This window comes from Capsicum annuum, chromosome 8 (genome assembly GCF_002878395.1).
Source record: "Capsicum annuum cultivar UCD-10X-F1 chromosome 8, UCD10Xv1.1, whole genome shotgun sequence".
NCBI classification, from domain to species: domain Eukaryota; kingdom Viridiplantae; phylum Streptophyta; class Magnoliopsida; order Solanales; family Solanaceae; genus Capsicum; species Capsicum annuum.
Genome location: NC_061118.1, coordinates 80,977,385 through 80,999,482, shown reverse-complemented (window position 1 = coordinate 80,999,482; position 22,098 = coordinate 80,977,385). Strand labels below are relative to the sequence as shown.

General features: G+C 29.2%; 1 long non-coding RNA gene across 1 annotated transcript; it reads right to left on the bottom strand.

The window, feature by feature from the left end:
- Window positions 1-3,404: 3,404 nt before the first annotated feature.
- Window positions 3,405-10,942, bottom strand: LOC124886529. Its single transcript, XR_007043856.1, has 3 exons — window positions 10,635-10,942; window positions 9,765-9,847; window positions 3,405-3,532 (listed from the first exon to the last, which is right to left on the bottom strand). It is a non-coding gene; the product is annotated as an uncharacterized LOC124886529 (long non-coding RNA).
- Window positions 10,943-22,098: the final 11,156 nt, after the last annotated feature.

Here is a 22,098-nt window from a genome sequence, read left to right as displayed (position 1 = left end):
GTATAAGCTTGGGAAAATAATGGAGGAGGTAAAGGTTTGACAAATAGAAACGAAGATGAGAAAAATTGACTTAAGAAATGGATACGGAGAGGAGAAAAATTGTCTAATTATAAGCCTTTTGCGTGCCTCTTTATGACACTAATTATGTCATGTCAGCAAAAAGTGTCAAAATAATATAGTAGGGCCCTATCTCAAGTGTTTAAAATGGATAAGGCTTATTTAAGGTGTCTATATGAAAATTGATACCAACTTTAAGGGGCTATCGATGGATTCCAGCAAAAATAAATTAAATTACTTGTCAAATAAAATTTTAACTTCAAGTCAATCAATTACACTTTTTTTATATATGGTTGTTTATTTAAGTTCCAACTAGGGGTGGTCATAGTATGGTATGCGGTATTTGAAACTTTTGTCTGGTACTTTCAATGTTTTATTTTAAAAAATATTATATGATTACCACATCAAATTAATTCAGATCAATTCGCTATTTTGAATTTCAATTTTAATACTTTGTGATATGGTTAATCAATAACCATAGTTTGTTCTACTTCGACTAATATATGCTTATATAATAGGCAATTATGACGACTTTTTATAAACCATCTCAATTATATTATACTAACGCATTATACAAATTGAAACATATAGTCAAAAGAAAATACAAGCAACTTCCTTTATTAATTTATTGTACGCACCTACACACAAAATATTTCATGAAGATAGATTAGTCAAAGTTTCAATGTCTAAATATTTAATTTTATACTAACATCAAGTTGTATATTTGTTAGTATTTAATAAAATATATAAATTATTTATGTAACTAACCATAATATAGTATTTGATCTTATGATATATTTTTATAAATATCAAATACTATATCAAATATCAAAAATAAAAAAATTTAAAATCTTCTATATATATTATAAAGCTGAGAGCGAAGCATAAGAAGAAAGTCAAGTGGCAGAATAAGAATAAGCCACTTGGCAATTTAAGACAAAGAATAATAATATTGTAATAAAGTTTTTAATTAAAAAAATTAGACATATTTGAATTTGAAAATATTAATTTTTTTAAAAAATTTATCATTGACTTAAAACTAGGAATCTAACACTTAACAATTCTAAATGAACTCTTCCTATTCATAAAGTTATCCCATTCAATGTTTGAAAATATATTCAAATATTAAATAAAAGATAATAATATTAATATTAACAATAATAATAGTAGTAGTTTTAATTAGTAGTAGTAGTTTCTTTTTTTTGGTAAAATAGAGATGCTTTAAGTAAAAGAAGAGTATTGATTTACAAGCAAGGCCTAGTCAGACACAAAAACGAAACCATTGGGGCTAGCATTTTCATTACTAGATACAAGTCGGGAGAAATATTTCCCCTTAAAGTCTTCCCAAAAGACCACTCCTACACTAATGGGCGGAGTTGCAAGAACATGAAGTCTATAAAAAAAATCCTGCTCAGAGCTTTGCTTAGCCAGCATATCTGTGACCCTATTTTGTTCCCTGTAAGTGTGGTAGATTGGAGGATTCTCCAAGCTCCCTAGTAAAGACCTGCATTCATTAACAACTAAATCATAGAGTAAGTTACCATGGTGTAGTATTCTTATAATTTCCATTGAATCAATGCATACTTCTAAGGGTTTGAAGCTTTGCTCAAGAGCTAGATTGAGGCCTTCCTTGAGGGCCAGAAGCTCCATGAGGATGTTTGTGGCATGGGTGAAGCTTTTTATAAAACCCTTGATAGCTCCCAAGCGCACGCGCAAGTGTACGTGGTCTTATAAAGTAGTAAAGTGGCTTCAAGAAATCCCAATTATCGATCTCTCAGGGACTTGCGTCGCCGCCTACTAATTCTAGTCTAACAAATTGAGGAGAGTAGCAAATAAAGTTAATTGTACATTAAAAAATAAAATAAATAATGCGTAAAAATAAAAGTTTTGGGAAAATAAATGGAATAAAACTCAGGGTTAAAGCAGTTCGAACAATCATACTATGTTATTGAATTTCCTTCGTTAACTTGCTTATCTTGATTGCTGATTCGTAGGGTTAATTGCATAATCATGGTCTTCCAACCTCTAATATTTTACCTAATTTGGACATTACAACTACATCTTTGAGTGGGGATTTAATAATCCAATTAAGTGAATTAAAGCTATCATCCTACGTATGAATCAAGTAAGGCATCTAAGTACATCCTTGTCCTAGACACTAAGTTTAATTCTTTATTTTATAAAAGAATAAAAACCCAAACTTTGTTTATTCCCATGTTCTATCTCCCTATTCCCTCTTCCTAGATCAAAAGGTTGACAATATATGTATTCTAAGGGTCACAAATCCTTAAAATAATTAAAATAAGAATAAATAAATAACTAAATATGATAAGCAAAAATTAATCGAAATTAATCCAAAATAATAGTACTCATGTTCTTGACTTTAACTCCGAAAGGAGGTTTTTAGCCACTAATATTCATAATCACGATCCAAATAATTGAATACATGATATGAACAATTAAAAGCTAAATAAAATAATAAAACCTAATTAACCATGTAGCCACCTCCGCTTTTCGTCCCAAAACAGTCTCCAATACGTTTTCACGTGTCCAGCCATATTTATGTAATAAATTAATCCTAATTTTATTAGGATTCAATTTATTGTTGCATGGATACCTATGAAAAGATTCCCCACTTTAGACCTTTTATCAATTTTCCATGCAAAATTGATTTAAAAAAAGAAGTGCCAACTTTGAATTAAGATAGGACATTGTCCTGTCATTTTGTCGGCAGAACTTGTATTCTGTGCATGGATTATCAATGCAACGCATTTCTCAATGCGTTGGAACATCAACACGATGCGTTGACTTCGCATCGTCTCACTGGAATTTACATTCAAAAATCTGATTAAGTGTAGAACGACCTATCCTTTGTCCATGCCTTTTGTAGTGTATTTTCAATGAATTTTTCATCTTTAAATCATCAATATATCACTGTATTTAGTTCACAAAGCCTCCTACAATATCATACACCATATATTAAATATCAAAATAACATAATATCCTCAATGACAAATCAAAACAAGAGATAAGATAAGGTAAATTCACAATAATCTTCCACTATTTATTTCGACTCTTGACTTAATCAAATTTATCTTTGCACATTACAAACAAGTTATTCCACTCATAAATACACATTTAAACCATTTAAAACAAATTAAAAACATTATAATCCATCGAGATCAACTAGACACACACCTAACTCAAGTTAGTAAAACTAGTTTTCCGGATTAAACTCTAAATTACTTAATTAAGCACAAACTTGTTTGAAAAATACTTTGGACATCGTGAATATGTACTTGGACACTTAAATTCTTATTTATATCAATATGAACACGTTAAGCACACGAATTTCTCTCAAAATAAGGCAAAATAAGCTAGAATAATGATACCAAAGTGTATAAAATCACCTCAGATCAATCCACAACACAATCTTCTCTGCAATTTCTGATGACGCCATATATCCCACCTTTCCCTGGGTTACCAAGGCAAGAAACATCAATGTTAAGCTTAAAAGTGTTAGTGGATTGGGCTAGTCATTTAAGACTGATTGAGGTTCTAGGAGTGATCACATTGACTTTCCCCAGGTGGTGATATTCCACAGCTTCAGCATGAGATATGCTAAAACAAGGGTGGGAGTTGGCATTTTGGAAGGTATTGGCATCCCTAGTAGTAGTTTCAACTCAAGTACTGGTAGTAGTGTTAATTTTTTTTATTTTTTTTTAAATTAAAGCAGTGATACTAACCTATAAATCTATAGATTATTAAAGAAACGTTATTCTTTGTTATAAAGCAAAAAAGATTTTTATTAGCTTAAAAATATAAACACATGGTTGAAGAATTTTTAATAGGATTTTACTCTTTCATAAACTTATTTCTTTTAAAATGTAAATTTTATAAGAAAACATATATGAATCTAATTTATTAAATATTAAATATAAGATAAAAATATAATAATAATAGTACTATTATTGTTAACAATAATAATATTGTAATAATAGATTTTAAATAAAGGATTACTGATATTTGAATTTTAAAACTAAGCTTTTAGAAGAAAAAAATCATTAACATAAATCTATGAATCCATAATTGAAGAATCCTAAATAAACTCTAACTATGCTATTGTAACACCCCGTATTTTTACCTAGCTTAAATTCATCCCAAAAATATCAAAGACTTTCTTTAAAGATGAATACACTTTATACATGTGTAATTTTCAAGATTTTGACTTTTCATTGTGTGAAAAATTGAATAAGCTTTCCATCGATACCAAATTCGCCCAAATTCGACACTCAGGCGAATAATTAGAGCTATTTTAGTAAGACAGTATACCACCTGGTACTCTAGCGCATCGCAGAGGCAGTCCAAATGGCATTTGTTATTTGTCAGTGCGACAACGTGATACCACCGTATCGTGCCACTAGCCTTTTTTCCAATTATCACTTTCCAGTGTGACTCCACGATCATGGCGCATCGCGCTAAAGGGAAAACTCGCAACCAATGAGGCACCGCGATGGCGCTGCATTGCGCCATCAGCCCAGTTCCCAATCGTCAGTTTTCAGTAACACGGCATGATAGCGCCGCGTCGCGCCAGGTGCCCAACTTGGATTTTTAGTGATGAAAATTAAAAAAATTCTAGGGAAAATAGGATTTTTTTCCATGACCCAGATCGGCCTTTAAACATAAAATTATGCCCTAAATACCCTATTATGTTATTTTTCCTCACTTTCTCTCAAGAACCAAATCATTCTCTCAAAAAGGTAGAAACCCTAGTTCAAGAAATCAAGGTCAAGCTCAAGAAATCCTTTAAGAATCTCACAAATTAAGGTATGTTAGATGTTCATCTATGGGTTCCTTTCACCCATAGAGTCCAAGAATCCCTTTTTAAATATACAAGATCTCATATTTATGATTTTCTTGTTTGAATTATATTGAATTCATGTTCATGATAGTAGTTGAGTTTCAATCCATGATTTAAGTGCAAGTTTCATGAAATTGAATAGCATGTGTATGAATATGTGATTATCTTGATAAACCCTTGAATTTACAAAGTAATTAGTGTGTCTATGATGATAATTGGGTTTTAATCCATGATTATTATAAGATTCATGAAAATAGAATAGTATTTAGGGGAAATTATATGAATTGCATGTTAAACCCATAAAATTGCAAGTTAGGGCATTGTAGTTGTCATGTTTATGCCTTATCCATGATTATGTGCATTAAGTTCTGCTACTTAAGTGTTTGATAGAATGTCCATGTGAATAAAGTGATGAAATCTTGACATATTAGTATATGTACAAGCTTATGCTCTACAAGTGTCTGATAAAATGTCTCTATAGATGAATTATGAACATGTATACATTGTTATGCTTTGCAAGATTATATGATGCTTTACTTTTCATGCTATCGTGTCCTGGGGGGATTTTAATACCCGATAATTTAGATATTTATTTAGAGCCAGTGTCAGTTACAAAATAGTATCAGTCTTGTCACGATCAATAGTACTCTAAGTTAGATATAGAACTCAATAGAACTCAGTCAGTTATAGCACTCAGGAAACTCAGTGAATTCAATCTAGTTCAGTCCAGTATAACAATTCAGTGTCTATTCAGTTGAGAGTAGGATTTAGCACCGAGCGAGTACAGGGATGACGGCTTCCCTGCCAGATGGCAAAGCCATTAGCAGCAGTCCCTGTACTCCAGAACTGCGTAGCCAGGGCAGGATGAGGAGTCACCCATTAGATTAGGCTTTACTAACTCCTAGGGGTCACCCATCAGATTAGGCTTGGCTCTGCCCAGGTGTCACCCGTCAGTTAGGCTTGGCATCCTGGTTTTCTAGTGTTAGTACTCGTTGCACGATATTAGCACCCTTCTAATTGGGGTTATAGGTTGGACCCCAATTAGCTCAGATTAGGGCATGTCGGTTAGATGATACCTCCCATAGTTTCAGTTTTAGTTTTGGTCTTCAGTAGGGAACTCATTTCAGTTCTACAGAATCAGGACTGTCAGTCATAGTCAATTCAGATCCAGTAATTCAATTATCAATAACTCAGATATCAGTTACTCAGTTATTAGAATTCAGTACTTAGCTTCAGAAAAACTCAGTTACAGTATGTATATAAATGCACAGTATTGCATAATCAGTATTTGTCGTAGTTCAGATTATCCATGTACTCTCATGTTCAGTTATTCTATATCATTTAGTCAGTTATTATTCATGCATAAAAACCTTTGCATTCAACCTTACCTCATCTATCATACCAGTATCTTCCCACGTTCTGACGCATACTTCCCTGCGCTATGATATTTCATATCATAGGTTCAGACGCTCAGGTTCCCAACCACACATAGTAGATTCAGATTTAGCCGGCAATAGTAGATTTAGCAGTGAGTCCTGATCATTTGAGGATGTTCTATTATTTCATATTTTCAGTAGATATAGTAGTTCAGTAAATGGAGTTAGTTGGGAGATTGTGCCATCAACTCCACTTTCAGACAAATTTAGTTAGAGGCTTTTCAGGCTAGATTTTCATACAGTATTTAGTTTTACAGATGTTATATTTTATCAGTATTTTAGATGTTTTGAACCTTATGACATTTCAACCTATTTTCTGCATTAATTACAGTATTATTATTCAGTGCTCACAGTAGATATCATTCATGGGTTAGCTTATGGTCCTTCGGGGCCGTAAGCACCGTGTGACGACTAAGGGTAGTCCCGGGTCGTAACATTTATAAAATTATCCTTTTCAAATGTTATTAAAATATATTCAAATATTAAATAAAAGATAATAATAATTGAAAAAATAACATTAATAGCATTTTATATACATATAGAGTAACATAAGTAGTGGTAGTAGTAGCAGCAACAGTAGTAATAATAATAATTTTTATATCTATTTGTAGTTATTTATATATCCAAATAATAGATAGATAAAAAAATTAATATATATATATATATATAGATAGGTAGGTAGGTAGGTGGGTAGATATTATATATAATAAAGGATTACAGATATTTAAATTTAAAAATTAAGCCTTTAGAAGAAAAAAAGCTCATAAACATAAATGTAGGAATCCATAATTGAAGAATCCTAAATAAACTCTAACTATTTTATGAACTTATCTTTTTCAAATGATATTAAAAATATTTAAATATTAAATAAAGATAATAATAATTAATAAATAACATTAATAGTAGTTGTACATACATATAGAGTAACATAAGTGGTAGTAGTAGCAGCAGTAGTAGTAGTAGTAATAATAATATTTATATCTATTTGTAGTTATTTATATATCTAAATAATAGATGAATAAAGAAATTTTAAAATTAAAATATTTCTAAATTCAAATTCACCAATATTGATAAGATCCTATAATATATATACACACTAGATAAGCATGCTCGTGCTCTGCACGGGCTCAACACGTATCACTCTTTTAAGAACTCGTATTTTATTCACTTGTATCACATTATTACATACATTATCATGGACATATCATCGAATCCCAAAAGTATATATATTTTATAGAATCCTGGAAATCCCATACTACTGGATGGTAAAATGATATTGACATATCATAGTGATTATTGTTTATATACATAGGTACAGATAATATTTCTAAATTTTATAACAGGAGATGCTTTTTTGCTGTTGTGATCGACCTCTTGAGCATTCAGAATCAAAAACCTTTTAAATTGATTTTAATGAGTAATAAGTTTAGAAGTTAAACATGTAAGTAAAGAGAGAAGATTGATAATTGAAAATTATAGGCCAAACAGAGGGAGTTAAACCATGGCTGTAAATTTTATAATCTAACTGTCCCACTAAGATATGGTTTATCAAATCCTAATCCCATCTAGCTCCAAAAAATCAATCAGCATAGCCATATTGAAGACCTAGACTTGAACTTAGAGAAAAATTATGGTCCTTTTTGTCACGCCAACATAATTTCATTTTCATATTTGTTGTATAGGTTTCTAAAAGAACAATACAATTTCATACAATTAAAACAACCATCAAAACAGGCTTATTCATCAACATAATAGTGGAGAAAAGGCCATTTCTAGAAAAAACAATAAACAAGTATCATCACAGACTCTTTTAGAAAACATTTATTCTTTGGTAGATTTCACAATTTTATGGATTAGAATGAGGAAATACAGGTTGGAAGCTTCCACTTGTAACTAACACACTCATCGAAGCTTTACCCAGCAACCCTTGCTGCATATATTCCCCTGGTCTTTATCTAATTCCATGGCAGCACAACATTGGTAATTTCCTATAGTTAGCATTATAAAAGCCATTATAGATTTGTAATGGTCTGGCAGCCATGTAATGAACCATTCCTAGCCTCATATAGCAGCACAGCTTAAGGTTGAACGGCTATATTTTTGACAACTCTTTCCAATTTTTTGGTTAAAAATCCCCCTCTAAGATATGGTTTATCAAATTCTAATTCTATTTAGCTCGAGAAAATCAATAAGCACAGCCCTATTGAAGATGTAGACCTGAACTTAGAGGACACTTATGGTCCTTTTTGTCACCCCAATATAATTTCATTTTCATATTTGTTGTATAGCTTTTCAAAAGAACAATACAATACAGTGAAAACAACCATCAAAACAGGCTTATTTATCAGCATAATATAGAGAAAAGGCCATTTCTGGAAAAACCAATAAACAAGTATTAACACAGTCTCTTTCAGAAAATGTTTATTGTTTTGTATATTTCACGAAATTATGCAAGCTGTGGACTAAAGCATCGAGGAACGGGTGATGGAGAAGGTACCAGATATTTTGTTTTTGGTTTTCTTTGACCAAAGAAAGAAGATTGATAATTGAAAATCATAGGCCAAACAGAGAGAGTTAAACCATGGCTACAAATTCTATAACCTGACTGTCCCGCTAAGATATTGTTTATCAAATCCCGATTGCATCTAGCTCCAAAAAATCAATAATCATTGCCATATTAAGGACCTAGACCTAAAATTAGAGGACAATTAAGATCCTTTTTGTCACCCTACTATAACTTTATTTTCATATTTGTTGTATAGCTTTTCAAAAGAACAATACAATACAATGAAAACAATGATCAAAATAGGCTTATTCATCAATATATACATATATACATATATACATATATACATATATACATATATGTATATATATATATATATAAAAGGGCGGGGTGTACAGACTTTACCCCTACTATTGTTGAGTAGAGAGGTACTATTTTCAATGGTCCCTCGGCTCAAGAAAATCATTTTACAGAAGTTGAAAGATTTGTAAGGAGTTGGACATCCAATCAATTTTTACTTTTTAGTAATGTGCAGAAAAAAAGAACTGAATGTTGGACAAACCTATTGTGTAATCTATTGTAGCACCTAGTTGTTGGTAAAGGTCTTGGGTTTTCAAATGTCCTCACCATTTGTTAAGGAAATAAACTTATGAGGCATAACCAAACATGAATAGTGTTGATAACTAAAATAAACAAATAACAGCTTCACTTTCACAGGTTAAAATTTTACATGAAGATGTCATACAAGATCCACCTTTCAGATCACAAATGCCAGATGCACATCTAAAAGTTAAAAGCATGCAAATACATAATGGTGTTTTTTGTGTAAGAGGCCTAATTATATTTGTAAAACAATACTTATTCACTTTGGCTTAAATCTGTCATGGGTGAAAAGAAGACATACCTCAAAAATATAGCACTGTGCATCAGTTGTTGCAATGGTAGTTAGATTTATAGGCTACGTGCATAGATAGATGAACTTTTGCGCTGCAGAGAATATTAATATATTTAAAGCAATATTCATATTTTGTTCAAAAATCAAAGATTGATGATAATAAATCAAACATAACTCTTCTTTTTAAAATAAATTAATAGTAAGGCATTCCAGTTTGTTAGTTATTGAAACCAAACCAAAGGCATAAGTTATGAGGTGAGGAGAAAAAACCAATAAATCAAACCAGAGATAGATAACGAAATATTTTTTTTATATATAAACCCAAGAAAAATATATTGAAGTTAGTTTATATGAACCGGACAAATAAAATTGCATGTGTTATATCACAGCTGACAAAATATTTGCAAACTCTACAAAAAAGCATATAAACAGCAAAAGTGCAACCAAAAAGAATATCCAATAGTATGCAGCAAAAGTGCAATCCAAAAAACAACCAGTAGTAACATAGATGATTCCAATGAATCCCAACATATTAGTAAAAATATTAAAACTGCACTTTAAAACAACAATAATCATCATATTTAATAGCATTGAAGATATGATAATTAAATAACAACTTTTCCAATGTAACTTTTATTTATTCTAACAGTAACAATGAAAAGGTTGTTCCAAAACAAAACCTACTAATAGGAAATAGAATTTGTCAGATAGTTCTATTTGTTGTCATCATTATATAAGAGCTGATTTGTACAACAATACTACTCAACTATTTAGTCCTACAGTAAAGAAGCAGCCGAGTTAGAAGGGTTAACGTAGAAATTTTTAGTAATAAAGTAACCTTTAAAATGAAAAAATCAATAGATAAATAAATAATATTACCTTTCAATTTTTCTTCATAGAAGAAGTTCTCATTTCCATGCTATGTTTCTGAGAAGATGAGCTGCATTTGTTTGTTGTATTTTGATGTTTGCTTGTCTCAGAGCTAAGATGTTCAATTATGCACTTTTTCACCTCTGGAACATCAACCATGGTTGGCGGCACTGACTTATGGATCACAGGTTGTTTCTCCAAGTATGATAAAATGGAAAACTTTAGTGTTGTATCCTGATTTTTTGTGTATAACCTCTTCATTTGAATTTTGAACATCCTCCCATTGAATTGATTTTTCATAGTCAGAAGTGATGATGTGTCCTTCTAAAAGCGTAAAAGTTGGTTAAATATGATTTGGCTAATAACAGCAATCCGAATAATAAGTTAAGTTATTGCTATTCAACTGCTTGATTCAAATTGTCTAACCATAAAATACATTAAAAAACGTGTACAAAAGATTCCTTTACTTAGTAAAAATGATGAATGTATTCCAAAATAACCATTTATGATTTGTAACCTTTAATAATTGAATTAACAAATGAAAGATCAATCACATTTTTATTTCAGTGGAAGTGTAATGACATTGTAGAGGCAAAATTTTAGTTACCTTGACAAGCATAATCTCATAAATCTCTTCAGACATATTCTCCGCAACTTTATCTGAAATAGTAGCTGTTGCAATACCATTGTTATCTTTAACAATGACTTCAAATTGACATCTATCAAAATTAAATATAACATAATTTAAATTTAGTGATTACTCAGATTAATCATATATTAAAAATATAATCTAAATGAGTAAATTTTGTTGTTTAGAAGCATTTTTACTTGGGAGTTAAAAGTATAGATCGGTGACAAATTGTACAGTAGATTTTCCTTCGTACATTGTATCTAGAAAACAATGCCTTACAACCTGGACAATGCAACACACAGAAGCGTTGTTCTTTACTTGCAAGGGATAGTTCAACTTCAACATAAAATACTTGTCCCTGAAAATTTAAGATTTACACATTTTTAGTTTTTAGTTATAGTAATATAAAATAAATGAAACTATAAAATTATTGTTATTACCGAAAGTTGTGTTTGAATATTAGCAACCGATATAATTTTATCCTTAAAGGGAACCAATAGAATAAAGCCCATTGCAGTAGTACTCTTCATCTTATAATCAACAATCTCTGGTTCAATTGTTTTGACCCTATAAATAGTTGAAATTATCAACTAATTACATTTTGTAGCGCACAACTATTTTATCCTATGATGAGATGTAGTTTCTACTTGGTATTTTAAATACAAATATCAAATTATAAATGTCTATTAATGCAGCAACCTGTGGATATGGAGGATTGATGTCAATTGTCGTACTAAACTTATTTGACAAATCATTGTATCTATTTGTTGATCCTGCATGCATTGAAATATATTTTTAAATTATTTTTTTATGTAATATTTTTTAAATTATTTATCATTAAGAGAAATAATATAATGATTTCATTTTCACCTATGGTTACTTTCATAACTCTCCTGGCAAGAATAACTGGGTACTCATGAAGTCGATTTAAAAGTTTAGTCCCTTCATAATCAATAAAGCTGTCCCAAAGTGCAAATTTTGTGGGCTTTTTTCTGCATACAATGAAAACACATGTTCAAACATCAAATAAAAGTCATAAATAGTCTGTAATGTGATGTTTTGAATAAGTTTTGCATATAACAATATCCCAACAATGCAATAATTCTGATTCATTAACATGCTCTATATAGATTAATTCTTAAGGAGGCTTTACCATTCAAAGATAGAAGTAGAGCCATCAGTTTGCTGACATAGCAATATTAATTGGTATTTACATACTGCTAAATAAGAGTGGCTTGTACAATTTTTTTTTTATCTGCAATTAGCTTTTCTAAATTTGCAAAATTTATTTATGTTGGTTGTTCAAAGAATGTAAACAACTCAGTTTTGTCAATTACAATTTATTTTAGAGTACGAACACTTAGCTAAATATGAAACACAATAACTTTGGCAACAATCAAGAAGCTGGGTGGTTTAGATAGTTACTATTTATCCATAATGATGAACTCCTGAATTCTTTTTCCGCTTGCAATCTTTGTAGGATGGCTACCATTAATGACAATCGCAAGTACATCTTACATCATTATTAAAAGAAATATATAATTAAATAATTAGATAATTTGAATCATATTATTATAGTATTGATCAAATTTTATGTAATATATATATAAAATAAAAATGTAATAAACTTTTAAATACCAAACTCATATTCTTTGGGTTGATACTCAAAAGTTTCAAATGTGGTAAGAGTTAACCACGTTGGATGTGGTAACGAAATTTTAGGAGGAGTGACTTTTTCAATTGGCTTAACTATGGTGCTTCTATCAATTGTCCAAATGTAATCTTTAAGCGAACTTTCATATCCAGAAGCAGGTTTCTTTACTTACGTAACAGACATTAAATATGTGTTGAAAGGAGTAAGCACATCTTCAAAATGCGTTATATCAGTACCGAATATGATCGCCTGAACTTGATTTTCCTGTTAGATAATTTATATAACTTGTCACTTATGAACAGTATATGTAATAAAATACATGCATTGATGCATAACAATGCAAAATCAATTTGAAAATATCATTTCAAATTGTCAATGAAGATTAGTTCACATATAGCAATGACACCCAAAAGATCAGCTTTTTTACATTTAAAAATGTTAAATGAAATCTATTTTCTCCCCCCAAAAAGTAAATATCTCATTGATCAATAAACAAGATGGTGATAAAAATGTTGGGTTCAAAAATACAAATAAGAAAATAGAAGTAAAGAGATAATATGATTCAATCAATCACCATTCCTGAATTAAGCAGAAAGAAGATCACCAATAAATTACATTATACTAAAAGAATATACAAAATTGACAAGTTCTATTGAAATTCATAGTTGAATTTTATGAGTGTAAGATGAAATAATCAAAATAATAATAAAAGGTCATCTGTATAGAAAGAATACATACCTCTTCATCTTGAAGTATCAAGAGTTGATACTGTTTGTTTCCGTCTTTGTTATCCCTTGGCCCATATTTGTCTACCACTTGTTCTTTACATGTCCAATCTTGTGTCTCGAGTGTGATCATATTAATGGTAAATCTTTCTGTCATTTTCAAGCAATCTATGATTATAGTATGTATATGTTAAATATATAAGTAATATGTTATAGCAATAACATTTATTTTTAATATAAAACATAATTAACATAATATAAGTATAATAATATAAATAATATACAAAAATAAATAAGTTGTATATTAAATTTACCATTAAAAATAGTGATATAAGTTCAAGAGAATGCCTTTTCAATAATTTCATCATAGACAACATTATATGTAGAGTGATCATCATTATTATTAACGGTAGATGGTCTTATTAAAATTTTAACAGTGCTGAAACTTTTGGCTTTTGATAAAGCAACATATAATTGACCAATGAGAAAAGACAGGCTCCCGTAAATATATACCAACAAAATTTGAAGTTTGTCCTTGGACTTTATTTATAGTCATGGCATAATATAATCATACTGGAAATTGAGTTCTTTTAAAAGGAAGAGGCAATCTCTTATCTTCTAATGTCATAAGCAGTATTCGTGGAATAAATACATGCGTATCTTTAAAATATTCGATAGATATTATTGCACTAATTACATGCATTTTAAAATTATTGCATATTAACCGTGTCCCATTACATAAACCCTCACAAGGATTCAAATTTCTTAATAATATAATCGAATAATTTTTCTTCAGAATTAATTTATATGGAGGTAAACTAGCAGGATTTAAAGTGTGCAAGAAATCTTCATACTCACTTTGATCTTTTGGATCAATAGTCTCATCTATACCAATATAAACTTTTTCAGCATTTGAAAATTAAGAGATCAACATATGATTTATTTCATCAACAAAATTATTTTTTGTGGTTAAAATAGCTCGTGAAGTAGCAAAGGATGCATTTGAATGACATGTGTATAATTCAGGATAAGTAACTCTAAAGAGTTGATTTAAGGATTCTTTTTCAAAAGTAAAAGGTAATGAGAGAGGAAGGAATTTCATTTTTTCTTAGACCATTTTTTTCCATCACCAATTCTCATTAAATATTCACAAAATGAAGGATCCTTTTTGGCACGCGTACTCTCCGTAAGTTTTAATTTTTCAAATTGATTCCAAATTTCAGAGCATAATAAACTTTTCCGAATAAAATATTCCTTTTTTTCACTACGAACAATTGGAAGATTTTATCTAAAATCACCACTAAAAACTACTATTTTACCACCGAAAAGTATATTTGTTTCCATCAGATCTCTTAAAAGCAAATCAAATGCTTCAACAATTTTCTTTTTTGTCATTGAAAGTTCATCCCATACAATTAATCTTGCATCTCGTATTAGAGATGTTAGGGAACTTTGTTTGCTAACATTACAAATGAAGTTTTCATCAATATCAATAGGAATTTTAAAACGCGAATGAGCAGTTCGACCTTCAGGGAGAAGTGAAGTTGCAATCCCAGAACTTCCAGTTGCTAAAGCTATTAATCCTTTGTGTCTCACTGCAACTAATATAGCACGATATAGAATGCTTTTACCAGTTCCACTAGGATCATCTGTAAAGAATACCCTTGATTTATTAGAGTATACTCTATCAAGAATTATATCATAAGCCTGTTTTTTGTTCTTTCTTTAATTTATTATGCAATAACAGATCTTCTTCACTAACAATGATATTTCTTTCATAATAAACATCTTTTGCTTCTATTGATGATGAAGACGTTTTAGTGCATTCTGAAATTAGTTCAAACTCATTAATGTCTCAGCCCATTGAGTGAAGAATTTCATTTATATTATTTAAAACTTTATAGCGGATTTCTTTTATATTCATGCTCGATAACTTTTTGAAATCCTCGGACATTGAGTCTTCAAATATTTTTCATAATTCTTAAGGATTAGTTGGATTATAATATATTAAAAACATAGAAAATAATTGTTTTAAATTGGATGGGATTTGATAACTTGCAGCTTCAGACATGCATTCAATCAAATTATTATCACAAAGTAGTAATCCTCTTTTTTCTGCCGCTTCTCTGAATGTGTTGTAATGTACTCCATTTATAGTTCGAAAATCTTCATATGATTTTGGTCCTCTTACATTCATTAAAATTACTCTAAGATAGTATCTTTCTCCTTCGGTTGGATGACATGTCACAACACGATCAATAACATGGCCACGTTTACGACGTATCCACATTTTATCTGATGTTGACCATACAAAATATTCTAAAAATTCATGATATAACAAATTTAACTTCTTAGAATCTTTGTTAAATCTATTCATTAAAAAGAATTTTGTTAACATTGTCTTTTTAATCATAGAATTATCTATAATTTTTTTAATACTATCTTTACTTTTAAAAGAACCGAGTTGTTTTCCTTGAAGATGTAGTTGAAGATGATATACAATTGGATTCATTTCACTTATAGCGAAAGAAAATATTCTCCATGTAGCCTCAGGTGGTGATACCCATCGAGCAAATTGATATTTTTTATTTCATCTATCTCTATCTTCGTATCATTGAAATGTATATGAAATGCTATTTTATCGTGTCCCTTACAAATGTACTCGTAAATGTACTTTACAATTTTAATGTCTGAACAAATCTCTACATTCATATGACAATTGAACTTACAGAGTAAAAATAGATTATAAGGAACAATCCATGCATTATCAAGAAAGTGGCCTCTACTTTTTACATTTTTTCCATTATTTCATCTTCTATAAATTGGGTATGAATTTTTTCCTTTAGTAGTTTGTTCGGTAAACTCCTTGAGATATTTATGTTTATACTAACCTTTTTTCTTCATACAAGAATTTGTTGGATTCAAATCACCACAAGGACCATGCATCATGTATTGTGTAACAAGTGAGTATAGATAGGGATTTATTTTTTCATCAGGTAACTCAGCAAACATGAATCAATCATATGATTTGAGAGTTAATAATTTATAATTCTCATCAAGTATAATAAGAAAATGAGCATGTGGAAGTCCTTACTTTTGAAACTCCATTGTATACATAAATGCTGCAACTTTTCCAAATATATTTTTTTTCAGCATATTATTTTTCAATTCTTCTAATTTTGCTCTAAATACTCGAGTAACCAAATCTGGTCTATTTTGTGATTCATCACTTGGCATAAGGTTTTCTTCTATTTTAGGCCAAGAAGTATTAAATGTCATAGTCTAAAATATATCAGGTTATCCAAAATGTTGTATTAATGCAATAGCATTCATATATCGCCTTTACATATCTCTTGCGCCTCCCTGTAAAGCTACGAGAAAGAATGGGTTGCTTTCCTTTTTTTGAAGATTCTCTTTCTCCACATCGTAAAATATCTAAGATTCCTTCTAATCCATCTACTCTGAATAAATCTTAATTAAAAAAAGCAAAGTCTAATCTTTGGCTTTCAATTTTTATCCATTCATCTACTATGTATTGTTGGAATAATCTCCCTGAATGTAAGATTATATTTACATCATCTCTTATTTGTAATTTATAACAATAATATTCACGACAAGAGACATTGTCTCTTTTTCATTTTCTTTTTGCCATAACTTCAACTTCCATATCAAGAAGTCCATCCATCAAAGACATATTCATTATATTTGGTAATTGTTCTTGCTCATAATATTTTTGTGTAGATGCGCAAGATAAATGTTTAATTTTTTAAATACCACAATGCCAAGCATTTTGACCATATGGAAATAATAAAGGATATTGTAATGGATCATAGCAACCATAATAATAATTTACCAATTGACTTCTATCATTTTTTGTATATATTTGAATATGTGGTGTAGAAATAGTATTATTAATGTCTTATTCAACCCAAATACCTACAATTTCTGATACAGTTGGTAAGTTATATACTCATTGATCTTAATCAGAATCACATTGAAGTGCAATATAAAAATCAGATAATTGTGGAACATCTAATAAAGATTTCAAAAACATAGAGTATGGATTATTTTTTAGTATGTCCATTAAATTTCTAACGATACACTCTTTTAATTTATTTGAACATGTCATTTGATTTCTTACCTAATTTTCACTATCAAAGAAATATAGTTGCAAATTTTTTTCTTTTTGATCTGTAGGAATTAGGTTATTTATGAAATGATACATCTGTCCTTGAGCTCAAAAAGTATAAATACCGTTATTTTTTTTGCTAATTCTTTGTCATAAGATACCCCGAGAAATGTGAATGCAAATATGTTGTTGTATGTTCTAATATAAGTTCGAAAATAATTTGATTCTTCTGTGTTTTCTAGATAAAGTTTTTCAATTCTATTGAAATTTCATGTGAAGTTAATTGAATAGAACCACTGCTACAAAAAATGTAGGTGGCTCGAATTCAAACTTTTTGGCTTTACAAAATTGACATTTGGGAACATTTTTCAATTTAATGTTACTCATTTCTTGTAATGGCATAATAGTTGGGTAGCTAGATTCCATGAAACCACACCCTGTATATGGACATAGTAATTTTAGTATAGAAAATAATGTCATTAATTGAATTAACAAATAGCTTTTAAGTATTAAATACTAATGAATCTATTTGTCTCTACCTATTTTTTATGACGACATTATTCTCTTGTAAGAGATCTTTATTCTGCAGAAATATTAGTAGACTCGAAGACGCTGAATTAGCCGAATCATTATTTATTGAACTTTCAGACAATTGTTGTCTATTCAATTCTGATCTTCTTACTCGTTGATATGATAAAAGGGCCTCTTTTTTTTCAAGTGGCATCGTTATATATAATTCACGTCTTCGAGCATTTTTGGCAGCATTTATTTTTTTAAAAGTTTGACCATTTTTAGAATCTCTATTATTCAATATTTTTGCAACCCAATTTTTTGTATGAAGTCTTGAAGAAAACAATAAGAGAAACTTTATTACACATTTCATGTAAAGGAATAATTATATTTGTGCCAAACAAGCGACGTATTGAAATTGAAAATATAAGATCCATTTATTAATAGGATAAACTAAGCATTTGATGCTTTATATTTTAAAAAAATCATTAAGAAAAATATTTATAATTTTTTAAAAATTAAATAAGTTGTACTTACCACACAGTATGATGTAGTCACGAACATATAGTTAGCTATCGCCGAAGAGATAAAACTATAAAATTGATAGTTCAACACATATATAGGTTAAATAAGTAGAAATAGGCAGATAATTGGAGAGAAAACAAAATAAAGAAGAAGGAAGATGAAATATTAACAGTTCTGCATATTTGTGAGAATGTAATATTCACTCTTGTTATTTGCTTGTTGCTTTTTTTTTATTTTACTACTATATAGATAGATTTTGTTTGATTTGTGGTGTTCTAATTAAGTGGTTTTTTTCCTTTCAGTTAGGAGTCAACCTTATGCTTGTTTCCTTGTCCTATTTTGAAACTTTGATTTAAAAAGTAGCCCTTTGGGCTTCAAGCTCGTATTATTATATGGATAGAACAAGTAGTTTGCACTCTCAAGAATAATAATTTCAAGTGCTATAGTTTGCAAAAGGCATTTGGTATTTTGAAAAGACATAAAATGATATTATGAGATTTTAGTAAGAGGAAGCAAGGATAGTTGAGAGTCATTCTATATTTGGATTAAGTATATATTTTTGGTAAATAACTATGCTTGATCAAGTATTACAAATGCTGCAGGTTGCAAAAGGTATTTGATATTTTGAAAAGACATAAAATGAAATTATGATGTTTTAGCTATAAGAGGAACCAAGGACAGTTGAGAGTCATTCTATATATGGATTAAGTATATATTTTTGGTAAATAACTATTCTTGATCAAGTATTAGCAAACTCAACAAATTTAGTAGTGATTTGCAATAATATTAAGGCATGACATTTTCCTTCTTTTACAACTATATAATTAAAATTGGTTGATGAAGTTAATAACAAACTCAAGTCCATTCTTGCTATTAAAGACTCATCATTGTCAAAAAATCAATCTTTCCATTCTCGACCATTCTTAGTTATGTAAATTTTTTTCCTTTCAGTTGGAAATCAACCTTATGCTTGTTTACGTATCCGAAGAGGATATACCAAGTTTATAAGGACCTTATCTTTGCTGCTAGCCAACTATGGAACTTAAATATTTAAACCGGGTAAGTCTACCGACATAAACCTTTCTACAGTTTTATAAGTATAGATTGTAGTGAGACAAATTTATGCCTGCATGCTTCATTTGATACTCTATATGCAGCATGTAGCTCAGCAGATTTTCGTAGAAGTCAGCAAAATAGTCATTTCCAAAACCAATGTTGGAGATCTTTTGAAATTTGAAATCATTACAGTGAAGGAGCATCAAACATTGGGGGAACTCGAAGAGGAATACTATTCAGTATTTTTAATATTTTGTAAATAAAATTAAAGATTAAAGAAGTATATAAGCAGCATACAACTATCAAACCTGACCGAAGTACAAAACCACATTTATGGCCACTGCTAATGATTTGAGAAATAAGCCTCTGGATCTATCTTTATCGTCATTACTAAAATACAGCAATACGTCAGATAATCAAAGCAATTTCTTTCAAAATTCAAAAAATTATAACATCTGATTGCGATCAGCCAAACAGAAGCACCGTGATGACAAACAGATGAATGAAAAGGCATAAAAAGACTTTTAATTGACAGTTTCACAAGTTAAAGACAATATAGTAGATCTCTATAAAAATTATAGGCTAAATTTAAACACACATTATCTATATTCCACCTAAACACATTAATAACAAAGCATTAAAAAAATTATCAACTGTAGAACGAATAGACAAATGTATGAAACCAAAAAAGAATGGGAACTGTATATGAAAGAAGAAGATAAATATATATATATATAAGAAAAAAGAATAAAAACATACCGAAGAGAAAAGTTGGAGGAGTTGAGTAGGTGTTGATGAGTAAAATGAAGGGTCTGCTCTTATTTATTTTATGAAGAATGAATCATTAATTTATTTTTAAATTTAATTATTAATATTATATTACACTCTATAAACATCAACAGCATCTTTCATTTCATTTCATTTCTAAAAATATATCTTACGCAGCAATAATTTAATGTATATATGTGGTGCCAATGAAGACACATACAGACATCAACAACTCTCATTTCATTTCATTTTTAGAAATGTCTCTTACACGGCAGTAATTTTTTTGATGTATATATGTGGTGCCAATGAAGACACATAAACACATATTTTTGTGGTGGAGAAATAATTTCTCCCTTGTTTCTTTAAAATAATAAAAATGTGTCACCATTTGGTCGGATACGGAGCTTAAAAATTAAATAATGAATTCATTAAATATGGAATTTTAAAAATTAATATTATAAAATTAAAAAAATAAAAATCAAATAATTACTATTAAAACAATAATGACAAAAATGAAATGAAGGGAATAAAAATTTTGATGGAAAAAAATAATGACACATAAAATAAAATGGAAAAAATACAAATATTGAAAGATATTTTTGGACAATTACTTGTGGTCCAATTATAGACACATTCATAGATAATATTCATTATGTGATGTGATATAAAAGTGAAATCTTGAGAAGATATTTTTGGACAATTATATGCATATGCAATTAATTAGATATGAAATACCTAAATTTCCCTTAAACCAATTATAGATAATGAAATGGATATGAAATACCGAAAATACCCTTGGTCGTCCCTTACTTCACCTTTCTATATAGTAGTAATATATATATATATATATATATATATATATATATATATATATATATCCTCTTCCATTGAGTTATTGTTAACTAAAAGAAATTTTTTAATTGATTTCAAAAATTTCTTTCAATTCAAATATACTATTATAAGAAAAAATCACATTGTATTAAAAAAATTAAGGATAAACAGAGCAATAATTAAATTTTTTTAGTACAAATTGATATGATATTTGAATTTAAATGAAATTTGAGTTGGAATGAAATTCTAATTTCTTAACTTCGCTTATATATATCCTACTATAATTTTCAATGTTAAGCTCCCTTGTTTCAATTTCTTCCTCTCTTTTGGTTATTAATCATTTGTTTTACTGATGAATTTATTTATTGCATTTTTCATAATTTTCTTTCTCTAGAAATTCTTATATCTTCATTTTTTTATGCAGATGAGTGATAGTCGTATTACAAGCTATTTTTTAATAAAATATTTAGGTTTGAATTCAAGTAAGTAATACTTTTCATTCTGATTTATTCGTTTGATTATTGATAAAAATAAATATATTCAATCACGTAATGCAAATAAAATGAACTTTTATTAAAAATTCTAGTCAAGCATTTAGATTTTAAAATGATAACATTTTACCATATTTATATTATTTCTTTATC